General features: G+C 35.2%; 1 protein-coding gene across 22 annotated transcripts in view; it reads right to left on the bottom strand.

Annotated features, from left to right (window-relative positions):
- Positions 1-14,805, bottom strand: part of CACNA2D1 (calcium voltage-gated channel auxiliary subunit alpha2delta 1) — a 540,433-nt gene that overhangs the window by 4,506 nt on the left and 521,122 nt on the right. The gene's annotated exons all lie outside the window — the stretch shown is intronic.

Below are 14,805 nucleotides of genomic sequence, written 5' to 3'. Positions count from 1 at the left end.
TTTTAAAAATAAGCATTTATTTTCCATATCCAGCATCAAAGGTTGTACATGTAGCATCTGGACCTTCATCGAGAATTAAATGAACAGTAATGTAGTTGAACCCTCAAGGAAGGACACTTTGAAAACATATATCCAAAATAAAGAGCTAAGCTAGCAAGAGAGATTTGTTCTGTTTAGAGAACCATGAAATATAAGCTACCAATTTGCTCATTTGGACCCTCTATTGTCTACTGGTGGATCACTAGATTCCTTGGTAACACAAAATTACTTTTATTCTTAGCTTCTGTATTCTGTAATATTTTTTGTATCCTTTGATTCTTTTATGAATTGCATTGAAAAAAAACTTCCTATCTTAAGAGGTAAAATATAAATTACAAGGATATATTATACAACATGGGGAATGTAGCAATATTTTATAACTATAAATGGGATAAAAACCTTTAAAAATTGTGAATCACTATATTTTACACCTGGAACTTTAATATTATAGGTCAGTTATACTTCAATTAAAAAAAAAATTTTTCCACAAGAAAATCCCTTATCTCATTGTTTTCCTAAATATCTTTTAAGAATTCACTAATCCAAGGTCATCTTCCAATAATCAGAATAACAGGTTATGAAAGAAAATAGGTTTTATATTCAGAATATTTTTACAAAGACTCTGAGCTTCCAGACACTAAAACAATGGCTCTTTTTGCTCAGTAGGGTCTAACAGAGTGCCTGTCACCGAGCATATATAATTACTTCTTGAATTGTATTTTAAAGCAGTAGAAGTCTGTTAAAGGTAAATCTGAAGAAAAATAATCCATTAAAGAACATTTTGTTTTCCACATCTCAGAGGTGGGATTCCTGGATCGTATAGTAATTACATTTTTAAATTTTTAAGGAACCTCAATATTGTTTTCCATAGTGGCTGCACCAATTCACACTCCCACCAACAATGTGTAAAGATGCTCCACAGCCTTGCCAGCATTTATCTCTTGTCATGTTGATAATAGCCATTCGAACAGGTGTGAGGGGATACTCGTGGTTTTGACTTGTATTGTTCTGTTTAGTGACATTAAGCATCTTTTCATGTACTATTGGCCATCTGTATATCTTCTTTGTAAAAATGCTTATCGAGATCCTTTGCTAATTTTAAAATCAGATTATTTCTTTGATATTGAGTTATACGAGTTCTTTCTAGATTTTGGATCCTGGCCCCTTATCACGTACACGATTTGCAAACATTCCCTCCCATTCTATGGGCTGCCTTCTAATTTTTTTGTTTTCCTTTGCTGTGCAGAAAATTTTAAGTTTGAGGTTATCCCACATTTTTGTTGTTGCCTTTGCTTTTCCATGGTGACAAGTCCAAACAGTCATTACCAAAACCAGTGCCAAGGAGATTACTCCCTGTGTTTTCTTCTAGATTTATTATGGGTTCAGGTCTTCAAGTCATTAATCCATTTTGAGTTGATTTTTGTGTATGGTGTTAAGACAGTGGTCCAGTTTCATTCTTCTGCATATGGCTGTTCAGTTTTCCTGTTACTGCAGGTGTTTAATATAGTTTCAAATGAAGATGTATCATGCATCCAACTTTTTGCTTTGGATATTTGGGTCTTCTGTTGTTTCATATATATATTTTAGTACTGTTCTACTTCTGTGAAAAATGTCATTGAAATTTCGATGGTGATTGCATGGAATCTGTGAATTACTTTGGGTGGTATGGACGTTTTAACAATTCTTCTAATCTATGAGCTCTGAATATCTTCCATTTATTTCTTTCATCTCTGCCTTATAGTTTTCAATACATAGGTCTTTCACTTCATTGGTTAAAATTATTTTTACTTATTCATTTTGATGGAATTGTAAGTGGAATTACTTTCTTAATTTCTCTGGGAGTTCATTATTATACAGCAATATAAATGTTCTTTGTACATTAATTTTATATTTTGCATTTTTACTGAATTTATTAACTCAGTTTCTTGGTTGAGTCTTTAAGACCTTCTATATATAATATCATGTAGTCTGTAAATAAAGGCAGTTTTAATTCTTCCTTTTCAATTTGGATGTCTTTTATTTCTTCATGCCTGTTTGCTCTGGCTAGCACTTTCGGCAATATGTTGAATAAAAGTGGTAAGAGTGGGCATCCATATCTTGTTCCTGATCTTAGAAGGAAAAGCTTTCAGCTTTCACCGAGTGTGTTAGCTGTGGTCTTATCATATATTTTGTTATGTTGATACACATCCCCTTTATATCCACTGTTTTGAGAGTTATCATAAACGGCTGTTGAATTCTTGCTGAATGCTTTTTCTGCAGGTTAAGATGATCATGATTTTTAGCCTTCATTTTGTTAATGTGTGTATCACATCAGTCGATTTTGTGGTTTGTGAACAATCATTGCATTCCAGGAATCAATCCCACTTGATCATGGTGTATGACCTTTTTAAAGTATTGTTGAATTAATTTGATAATGTTGAGGATTTTTTCATCTATTTTTATCAAGGATATTGACTTGCAATTTTCTTGTAGTGCCCTTGTTGGGTTTTGGTATCATGGTAATAAGACTGACTTTGTAAAAGTGAATTAGGAAGTATTCATTTCTCTCTTTATTTTTTGGGAGTTTAGAAGGGACAGGTATTAATTGTTCTTTGAATGTATGGCAGAATTCACAAGTGAGGCCATCTGGTTGTGGACTTTGTTGGAAGGCTTTTGATAACTGATTCAATCTTCTTACTAGTAACTGGCCTGTTTAGATTTTCTCTTTCTCCATGAATGGGTTTTTGAAAAATTATCAATTTCTTTTAGGCTGTTGGATTTTTTTGCAATTTTAAATTATATTATTATTTCTTTGTCTGTTAATATTTCCTTTATATATTTACATGCTCCTATGTTGGGTGCATAAATATTTACAAAATGTTTATATCCTTTTGTTAGACTGACTCTTTTATTATTATGTAATGATCATGTCGTCTCTACAGTTTTTGTATTAAAGACTATTTTGTCTACATATATACCTATCCAGTTTTCTTCTGGTTTCTATTTGTATGGAATATTTTATTCCATTTCAGTCTGTGAATGTCTGTAAAGTTGAAATGGGACTCTATAGTTATTATAACTGTTATAAATATATTTATTTAAACCTCATAATATTTAGTGCTATATATACAATAAGTTATAACATCTTACTGACTTATTTAGAGACTTAAGTTCAAATGTATTCTAAAACTCTACTCTTTGTTCCATGTTCTATGCTTTTGATTTCACAATTTACATATTTTTAGTCTGTGTAACTCATTGATTACAGTTATTTTTACTATATTAGTTTGTGATTAACCCACTGTCATTACAATATTAGATTATTCTGAATTTAACTATCTATTTTTACCAGTGAGATTTATACTTTGATACGTTTTCCTGTTACTAATTAGTGCTGTTTTGTTTCAGTTTAAAGAAGTGCCTTTAACATTTCTCGTAAGGTCAGTCTAGTGGTAATGAACTCCAGTATCCGCTTGTCTACAACTCTTTATTTATCCTTCGAACTGGAGGGACAGTTCTACTAGATAAGAGTATTTTTGGTTGGTAGGTTTTTTTCTCAGTACTTCACATACATCATGCCACTCACATCAGGCTCACACATTTTGGTGGAAAGATACTGGTAGCCTTAAAGGTCTCTTTGCTTGTAACAAGTTGTTTTTCTTGCTGTTTTTAAGATTCTCTCCTATCATTTACTTTAAAATTTTTAAATATTTATTTTTTATTAGAATATAGTTGATACACATTGTCATGTCAGTTTCAGGTGTCCTGCAAAGTGATTCATTTACACATAGACATGTATCTACTTTTGGGGATTATTTTCTTGTATAGTTTATTATAGAGTGTTGCATTTCCTGTGGTTTACAGTAGATCTTTGTTGATTATCTACTGTAGGTACATTAGTGTGTATATGTTAATCCCAACCCCAAAGTGTGTACCTCCCCTGACATTTCCCTTCTGGTAACCATAAGTTTGTTTTTCAAGTCTGTGAATGTGTTTCTGTTTTGTAAATAAGTTCATTTGTATACCATATTTTAAAATTCCACATATAAGTGATATCATATGCTATTTGTCTTTGTCTGTCACTTACTTCACTTAGTGTGATAATCTCTAAATCCATCGATGACATTGCTGCAAATGGCAATATTTTGTTCTTTAATGGCCAAATAATATTCTGCTGCATATAGGTACCACAGTTTCTCTATCTATTCCTCTGATGATTGACATGTAGGTTGCTTTCCTGTTCTGTCTATTGTAGACAGTGCTGTGATGAACACTGGGGTGTATGTCTCTTTTCCAATTGTAGTTTTCTCCAGATACAGCCCCAAGAGTTGGGAGTGCTAGATCACATGGTAACTCTGTTTTTAGCTTTTAAGGAACCTGCATATTGCTCTCCATAGTGGCTACATTCCCAGAAACAATGTAGGAAGCTTCCCTTTCCTGTGGACCCAGTGTTTATTGTTTGTGGACATTTTATGACAGTTGTTCTGATTGGCGCAAGGTGACACACCTCATTATAGCTCTGATTTCAATTTCTCTAGTAATTAGTGATGAGCATCTTTTCATGTGCTTTTGGCGATGTATGTTTTATTTATTTATAATTAGTTTTTATTAGTGTATAGTTGATTTGCAACATTGTTGGTTTTCTCTATATAGCAAAGTGAATCAGTTATATGTGTGTGTATAGATAGATGGATTCTTTTCCCATAGGTCATTACAGATTATTGAAAAGAGTTCACTGTGCAAATAGGTTTTTATAAATTATGATAAATAATTTATATAATTATATATAATTTTAACAAGTATAAATTATTTTATATACAGTAGTCTCTATGTCATTCCCAATCTCCCAATTTACCCCTCCTGCCCCCCTTTCCCCCTTAATAACCATAAGTTTGTTTTCTATATCTATAACTCTACTTTTGCTTTGTAAATAGGTTCATTTGTACCATATTTTTAGATCCCACATATCATCTGTATGTCTGTGGAGAAATTTAGATCTTCTGCCCATTTTTGATTAGACTGTTTATTGATATGGAGCTGCATGAGCTATTTGCATGTTCTGGAGAGTAATCCCTTGCCAGTTGATTCAATGCAGGTATTTTCTCCCATTGTGTGGACTGTCTTTTCATTTTGTTTATGATTTCCTTTGCTGTGAAAAAACTCTTGAGTTTAATTAGGTTCCATCTGTTTGTGCTCATTTTCATTACTCTAGGAGGCTGATCCAAAAAGATAGTGTTGTGATTCATGCCAGAGTATTCTGCCTGTGTTTCCTCTAAGTTTCATAGTATCCGGTTTTACAATCAGGTCTTTACTCCATTTTGAGTCTATTCTTGTTTGTGGTCTTCGAGAATGTTCTAGTGTCTTTCTTTCACAGGTAGCGGCCCGGTGTTCCTAGCACCACTTGTTGAAGAGGCTGTCTTTTCTTCTTTGTTGTCATAGATTTACTCTTGATAATTTAGAGACCCATACAAAGACACATTAATTAAAATATATTTGAAATAAAACACTGTGTAAATTTAAGGTGTACATGTTAATTTGATAATTTATGTACTGTAATATAATTGCCATTGTAGTGATAATTAGCACCTACTGTATTACATAAATGCCTTTTTTTTAGTAGTTGGAATAATTCATTTATTAGTCTCTTAGCAAGTTTGATGACTATAGTAGTTTTCTATATTCAGTGTACTGCATTAGCTCTCTAGAGCTTATTTACTACTTGTTCTAAGATTATACCCTTGAACAACATCTGTCTTATCCCCTACCCCCTATTCCATGGTAACCACCATTTATTCTCTGTTTTTATGAGTTTGGCTTTTTAGATTTTACACACAGTACTTGTCTTCCTTATTTAGCATAATATGCCCCAAGTCCACCCATGTTGTTGCAAATGGCAGTTTGCACTTTCTCATGGCTGAAAAATATTATATTGTGTGCCTATATGCACACATAAGCATAAATTCCCCCTCTTGTTTATCTGTTCACTGGTTTACAGACATCTAGGTTGTCTCCATATCTTCTTGACCGTTGGGAATAATGCTACAATGAATGTGGAGTATGGTTATTGCCTCAAAATCCTGTTTTCATGTCTTTTGCATATATACCCAGAAACAGAATTGATGGATCATAATGGTAGATTTATTTTTATTTGAGGAACCTCCATATTGGTAGTACCAATTTACATTTCAACCAACAGAATATAAATGTTCCCTTTTATTTGTATCTCACCAATACCTGTTGTCTCTCATCTTCATGATGATATCCATTCCAACAGGTGTGAGGTGACAGGTCACTGTAGCTTGTGTTTCCTTGAAGAAAGGTCTATTTAGTTTTTCTGCCTGTTTGTTAGTTGGATTATTTTGTTTTTGAGTTTGATGAGTTTATTATATATTTTGGATTTTGGATATAAAACCCTTTATCTGATACATGGTTTGCAAATTTTTTCTTGAAATCTGTTGCTTTTTCATCTGGTCAGTTGTTTTTGCTGTGGAGAAGCATTCCAGTTTGATGTAGTCCCATTTGCTTATTTTTGCTTTTACTGTATGTACTTTTGGTGTTACATCCAAAAATCATTGCCAATAACAATGTTGAGGAGCTTCCTATGCTTCTACTAAGTTTTATAGTTATTAGGCTTTATATTTAAATCTGTTATCCATTTTGAGTTAATTTTTGTGAATGGTGTAGGATAGGGGTCTAATTTCATTGTTCTGCATGTGTTTATCCCACCTCCCCATCATCATTTGTTAAAGAGGCTATTTTTCCCATTGGGTGTTCTTGGCTCCATTATCAAATATTAGTTGACAGTGTATGCAGGGATTTAATTCTGGGCTCTGTTCTGTTGGTCTCTGTCCATTTTTATGCCACTACCATACCTTTTAAAATAACTTATTATTACTGTAGCTTTGTAGTACAGTCAAAAACAGGACATGATACCTCTGGCTTTGTTATTTTTTCTGAGAAATGCTTTGACTATTTGCAGACTTTGTCACTTCATATAAATTTTGAGATTTTTTTTTTCTATTTCTGTAAAGAATACCATTGGTATTTTGATGGAGATTGTGTTGAATCTACCATTGACTTTGAGCAGTATAGATATTATAACAATATCAACTCTTATGATCAATTAACATGGGATGTCTTTCCATCTATTTGTGTTGGTCTCAATTTCTTTCAGGAAAGGTTTGTGGTTTTAATTTAATAGAGGACTTGCATTTTGTTGGTTAAAGTTACTCCCAGATATTTCATTGTTTTGATGGCATTGTGAATGTGACAGTTTTCGATGCTGCATCTTTACTGTACAGAAATACAACTGATTTTTGTATGTTGGCTTTAGACCCTGAAATTTAATAAGACTGTTGATTAGTGACAGTTTTTGGGGTAGTTTTTATATATAGAATCGTATCATGCGCTAATAATGACAGGTTTACCTCTTCTTCACTATGAATTTGGAGGTATTTCCTCTTCCTTACTTGGTTTCCTTACTTCCTTACTTGGTTTGGGTTCCTCTTATCTGTAACTCTCTAGGCTTCCTAGATTTGGATAGCTGTTTCTTTTCTCAGGTTAGGAAAGTTTTCAATCATTGTTTCTTCAAGCAGTTTTCTACCCGTGTCTGCCTTTCTTTTCCTTCTGGGACACTAGAATGTGAATTACTTGATGATGTCTTGTAAGTTGCTTTAGCTATCTTCACTTTCTTTATTCATTTGGTTCCTGATGGAATGAATCACTGCTCTGCTTGTGAGTTTACTGATCCTTTCTTCCACTTCATCTAGCCTGCTATTTGAACCCCTCTCTATTGGCCTTTTCAGTATAGTTACTGTAGTTGTCAGCTCTGTGACATTTGTTTGATACTTTCTTGTCTATTCTCTGCTGAAATTCTCAGTTCGTGCATTCTTTTCCTGACATGGTGACCATCTCTATGACCATATTTTGAACTCCTCATGTCAGTCACTCTTCTCTGTATCATTAAGGTCTGTTTGTGGAGTTCTTTTTCTTTTAAAACATATTTTTCTGTTGCTTCACTTTCCTTGACAACCTGTGTTGTGGTTTCCCTTTGGATCCTAGCAGTTGAGGGTGTGCTAACATCTGTCAGTGTCCCAGTGGGGACGATCTCGGTCAACACTCAGAAACAGGCTGATTGGAGGCTGGATCCTCAGGCAGCAGCTTCCAAAAAGTATGCGAAAGCACCTCTTTCAGGGAAAGACTGTGGGATGGGCATTTCTGTCTGCTTCCTCTGTGGTGAATTCTGAGGGGACAGGCATTTGAGAACTATTTGTTTGCTATGGTTCTAGGTCCTTTGATGGATGAGAACATGAGCCCTGCTGGGTTTCAGAGCCAAGTGACAAAAGGGTGGGTCCTTTGGGAAGCTACCTCAAAAGCCAAGGTGCCAGATGGGATCACAAGCTTCTTTTAGGAAGCTATCACTGACCTGGAGTGAGTCAGAGGATCAGTGGGCATAGTCTATCCCTTCGCCTGTCTCCAGGGAGTCTTGAGGCAAGTCCCTAAATGTGACCTAAATTAGAAGCCTTACTTGCAGGCAATCTTTTAAAGTATGCAAATAGCCTCCCTAAGGGAAAGGTTGGGAGAAAAGCATTTCTTTCTGCTCCCTCTTCTGAGCTTTGGAAGGATAGCCACAGGGAGTCCTTGCAAATCTGTTAAAAATTGTTTCTTTGTATTTGTAGTCTGGTCGGTCTTATGGACACAAGCCCTATTAGGCTTTCAGAGCTAGAAATTTTGCAGGCCCATCCCTCAGGTTAGAGTCTTAAAAGTTGGGGTGCAGAGAAGTTGTTGTACATACATACAGTGATTTCCATCGCTTAGTCATAAAAAGAAAACCGAGTAAAGTAAATCAGAAAGAGGAAAACTATTATCTTATATTGGTGCATATATAAGGAATCTATAAAAAGGGTACCAAGGAACCTGTTTTCAGAGCAGAAACAGAGATGCAGAATGATTTGAGGATACAGCTGAGGAAGGAGAGGGTGGGTGAACTGAGACAGAAGCACTGACACATACACACTATTATGTGTAAAACAGATAACTGATGGGAAGCTGCTGTAGCACACAGGGAGCTCGGCTCGGTGCTCTGTGATGACTAGATGGGTGAGATGGGGGCAGGGGTGAGTGAGGCTCAGAGGAGGAGGGGATACACGTATATTTATAGCTGATTCATGTTGTTGCACAGGTGAAACTAACAACACTATAAAGCAATTATCGTCCCATTAAAAATAACAATTTTAAAAATTAAAAAAAAAAATTGGGATGTTAGATGTTCAACCTAAACCCTGCACTGCTCAGGTCGAAGCTGGAAGCTGTGAGTTCCTTCCTAATTGTATGTTGCCATGCCAAGTGTGTGGTTTACGCAGACAATGTTCCTCAGCTTTTCCTACTCATTTGGATGTGTATTACATTCACTCAGTGCATGAGAGTTGCCCATCTACTTTCTACATTTCTCTCAGAGGGTATTGCTCTTTTTATAGCTGTAGGTTTGTTAGGTCTGTGGGTTAAGGTGAGTTTTAAGTCTATTCTGTCACCATCTTGGACCAGAAACTCAATAACTCATGCTTCTAAACCTTTACCCCTGAATGCGCCTCTGAGCTCCACATGCATTAAGCACTATCACCTCTCCTTTTGATTCTCAGAAATGTCTTAAACTTGCCCCTAAATATTGTTTTTCTGAATGATATTGCTAGGAGTAATGAAGCAGGTCAAAGACAACACATCGTCTGTGAGTCTTCCTTTTTTCAAATCTAATCTATCAGCCTGTCCTCTTAACTCTAGTTTCAAAATATATCCCCAGACCTACTACTTACTATGTCATGTCCAGGTTACTATTACTTCTGGCCTACCCTCTTACAAAAGCTGCCTCCTTTTGACTCACTGCTTCTCGTCTTGCTCATTAACAATTTTCTCTCCAAAAAGCAGCCTTCTTAAAACCAAATCCTTTCATGCTCTTCTTGAAATTTCTCAGAACAAAATCCAAATTTCTTATAAAGGCCTACAAAGCCTTATGTGATGTGCAGCTTGGCTGCCTCTCCATCCTCATCCTCCTCTATTCCTCCCGGCTTCACATTGCTCCAGTAACACTAACTTTCTCTGCAACAGGTAAAGGTATTTGTTATCTTATGACCTTTGCATTTCCTCTTCTCTTTGTTCAAATACCCTTCCCTCTAGGTAGATTAACCAGGTGAAAAAAACAGGATGCTGAATTACATGTGAATTTGAGATAAAACTTTACATTTTAGTATAAATGTATCTTAATAATCTCAGGCATATAATAGTGGCCTGACACATAGTAGGTGTACTACAGGTACTTGTTAAATGAGTACTCGTACTCAAATAAAGCAGTGGTTGATTGATTAATTAGGAACACTGCAAACATAAAATACCAACTTAAAGGCTTGTCACTTCACTAGGAGAGCTTCCCAGTTCTGGTTACGTATTAATTTGATAGAATGCAAAATTAGCAAACATACAAGACCTGTTGCTGTATTAACACAAAATGCATCTGTATGTTCTAGAAATGTTATGGAAAGAAAAATATTCTTTCTGGCTCTGCTGCCATTGTTTTTATTTTTATATTTCCAATGTTTTTTTTTTTGGGGGGGGTTAATTTCCTCTGTGTGATGATGAGATATGTCTGTTTCAGTCTGGGAAGTGGTAGTTCAGATAACTTATTTGGAGTCCCTGAAGTCTGCGTGTTGATCCACACTGAAAAATCTATCCCTTCAGTTTCCTGATCATGTTTTCTCAAATGTTTTGCATGGGCAACCACGTATACCAAGACTTGAAATTATTATATGAAAATAAATTATGAGATACATTCTAAAAACATTCTAAATCACAAATGCATAGATGTGGAGAAACCTCAGCACTTTTCCCCCCCTATCTTAGAGAGACCAAAATCCCACTAACACCATAACCAGATAAATCAGTCTGATTTTTAAAGGTTAGTGGAGTAGATAACAGACTGGTACCTTGTTTCAGCTTTAAACAGTAAAGGAATAGTGTCCAAAATTATTTACATATATTTTAAGATACAAAAGAATAATTTTAATGTCCTTCTAGGGACCTGTCTCAAAATACTCTTAGTAAAGATTAACAACTAAGAATCCCTCATTCTTTTTTTTTCTGTCCCATTACTACTCAAGGAAAAAAACATCTAAGCATGTTCTTGCCCTGAGGCTTACTTTTTAAGACCAGATATACCAGTAAGTAAAAATCTCTTTATTTTCCCCTTGTTAGACAAGTATTCCTTAACTCTTACTCTTCCCTCCTTTCCCCACCCAGAACCTGGGATGACTGACTAATTGCAAAGAGTAAGACCTCAGTGTGTGTGTATATTCAGTAGTGTGCGACACTATGGACTGAAGCCTGCCAGGCTCCTCTGTCCATGGGATTTTCCTGGCAAGAAAACTGGAGTGGCTTCCCATTTCCTCCTCCAGGGAGTTAAGAGCTCAAATCATTGGTAAAAAGCATCCACTAAATAAGAGCTAACTCTGGAATTTAGATAGGTCTATACTTACGGAGAAGGCAATACTTGACTGGAAAATCCCATGGACGGAGGAGCCTGGTAGGCTGCAGTCCATGGGGTCACAAAGAGTCAGACACGACTGAGCGACTTTAGTTTCACTTTTCACTTTCATGCACTGGAGAAGGAAATAGCAACCCACTCCAGTGTTCCTGCCTGGAGAATCCCAGGGACGGGGGAGCCTGGTGGGCTGCCGTCTATGCGGTCGCACAGTCGGACATGACTGAAGCGACTTTGCAGCAGCATACTTACATCGCCCACAGCAGCTTCAAAGAAAATGCATATTTAAAATTATTTATGCAGGTAGATACCACATATAACTCTCTTAATAGGAATAAGATCCCTAGCAAATTATTTCCTACATAGCACCTTAATACACTTACCACATTCAATCATGAGGTAGGTTTAATGTATGTGTATGAATGTACACATATTTATTCTACATATTCATTTTTCATGTTCTCAATAACATGTATTTACCAATTATTGTATTTACCAATTATGTTTGCATAAAATAATAAACTTCCTCAATAGTACATGTTATTGATTTGCTTTGTTTTTCTTTACCACTTAAATCTTCAAAAGCATTATTTTATTATCCCAGAACATTCTGACACTCCCTCTGCCATTCCACTTTTCTCTCCTGATGCGCTCACTCTTCAGTAATGGCCACATCTCCATCTAGTGGTTTCCTAACCAAAGACTACCTGGACAGCAATGAAGGAAGAACCTAACAAATGCTGTCTGGTTACAACAATCAGGATTCCAAAACATCAAAAAAGAAGAGAGACTGTAATGGAACTCTGACTATAAACTCAGGCCCTAAGATATCTATTCAGTCGGACTGAGTATGTAATTTAGAAATTCGTCAGAAAATGACAAATAATGATAATCCTAGCCTAGATAATGTAAATAATATTAAGTAAAATTAACTTAGAAACAGTGATACTAAACTATTTCACTAAGAACATCAATATCTAAAGAAATGCTGTTTAGACAATATCCATTTACATAGGAAGGGAAAAATTAGGATAATGAGCTTAGAAGGTACTGAATAATGCTTGATAAAACTGAAATATTTCATTAATTTTGTTAGCAACTTTTGAAACAAAACTTATGACCGTCTCTAATAATTGTCCTTAGCGTATTTCTCTTAAGTAAGACATTGGGAAGAGTGTATACTTTTTTTCCACATTGACCTAACCTTTAGTAAAATCTTAAGAAACATTTCCAGGTAAGAATACTGGAGTGGGGTGCCATTCCCTTCTCCAGGGGATCTTCCTGTAAGAGACATTACTGATTTTTAACTACATATAGGAAAGTGATATACTCTATTCAGGATTAGAAACGTGTAATATTTGAACATTGTTATTTACAAAACAACATTACTACTGGCATTTTAATAACCTGGCTTCCGGACATTTATTGTAGTGGATTTAGGGATATGGATTACTTGTTTAAATTTCAAGCCAAACACAAAAACAAAGAAAAATTAGAGAAAGTGACTGACCATCCACACCACATGAAAACTTGCAGTAAAATGAAGATAGGAGCTGACATCATGGTACAGGCACGACTCGTTGTGCATATAAGTTGATCCTATTAATAACGGGCAAAGTAGCAAGTACAGGAAAAGGAAAGAAAACACAGAAAAGAAGACATACAAGATGAGATTTCATGCAGTTTGCTGGCAGTTAGCAGTTTATGTGAGCCTCCATTCAGAGCAGATTCACAGTGACCATTGCAAATAAGCATTACCAAAATATTCCAGTGGCTAAAAAAACACAAGGCATTATTAGCACATTAAGCTACTGAGCAAGAGTTGTACTTTCACACACAATCCATTTTACAATTTATAGGAACTTTAATATTGGAAATTTCTGTCTTCGTAAAATCTTCTTTTTGTTGTGACCAAAAAACACAGTTTCTGACGGTGAAAATATTTTGGGTGATAGGTTTTTATATGATCTTGGAAGTGCACCTGAGTAAATTTAATGTCTTTGGTGACAAATAGTTGACAAGTGAATTTTCCCTAGTGAGTGACACTAGCCTTGGGTCCAAAAATAACATTCTTTGGGGAATAATCTGATGCAGCAAAACTCCTTAAGGTAGAGTAGGCAGAACAAAAGAGTCCTTAAATCTGGGTCTTAAGCCTCACTGTAAAAGAGGAAAAAGTCAAATAGCTCTAACTTTGAATCAGTTTTCCCCTTCAAAGAGGAACTGATCAACAGTCCTTCTGGAGGTAAAAGGATTTAGTGGCTAAAACATTTTGCGTTTTTACCCTTATTCCCCATCACTAATTTTACTTCCTATTCTGCTTTTAATCTGTATTATCTACTTACATAATATGTATCTATAGAAATTCTTAATCTTTTCTGAAACAAATGTGGCTATGTGTATTTGAGTAAATAAGCACACAATAGGTGCTGCTGCTGCTGCTAAGTCACTTCAGTCGTGTCCGACTCTGCGACCCCATAGACAGCAGCCCACCAGGCTCCCCTGTCCCTGGGATTCTCCAGGCAAGAACACGGGAGTGGGTTGCCATTTCCTTCTCCAATGCAAGAAAATGAAAAGTGAAAGTGAAGTCACTCAGTTGTGTCCGACCCTCAGCGACACAATAGGTAAATCAGTTCTAAATAAATAACTTCTAGAAATGCATATTACTAAATGATTTGACATATTTTTAGAATAAGCATTTCCTAAGATGAAAATGCTTTGTTTGCAAACCTTCATGCAAAGAGATATGAAGACTGGAGAACTCAGAAATATTAAAGAAGTTTAGTTTTTATAAGTAGTGAGCACCTTAAATATGGGGTTTGATTCGGAATAAAGCTAATTAAAAAATAATTTGAAAAGTATAAAGCTACTTATATATACAGTAGTCTGAATAGTGCTTATGAAAGGAAGACAGCTAACCTATAGGAAAAGGACTGCTCATCTCAGATAACATACATTAAATATGGTGTGTAAAAGTTTGTCAACTTAATCCTGTGTTACTAACCTAGTCTAATTTCAAACAATATAAAAAGTAATTAAGAAAAATAATACAAAGCTAATAGGTGATAGAATTAGAAACCAAGTAAAAAAGTAGAATTACAAAATAAGGGGACAATAGCGATTTAACAAGTTTTTAAATATACTGAATGAAGAATAAACAAATTAATAAAATACTATAATAAAAACATATCTTCAAGATTGGAATATAAATGAAGGTAGGCAACTCATATACTATTAGTAATAATTTCCTGTCAGTTACTATT

This window comes from Ovis aries, chromosome 4 (genome assembly GCF_016772045.2).
Source record: "Ovis aries strain OAR_USU_Benz2616 breed Rambouillet chromosome 4, ARS-UI_Ramb_v3.0, whole genome shotgun sequence".
Taxonomy (NCBI): domain Eukaryota; kingdom Metazoa; phylum Chordata; class Mammalia; order Artiodactyla; family Bovidae; genus Ovis; species Ovis aries.
This window is presented reverse-complemented; position numbering and strand designations above follow the sequence as displayed.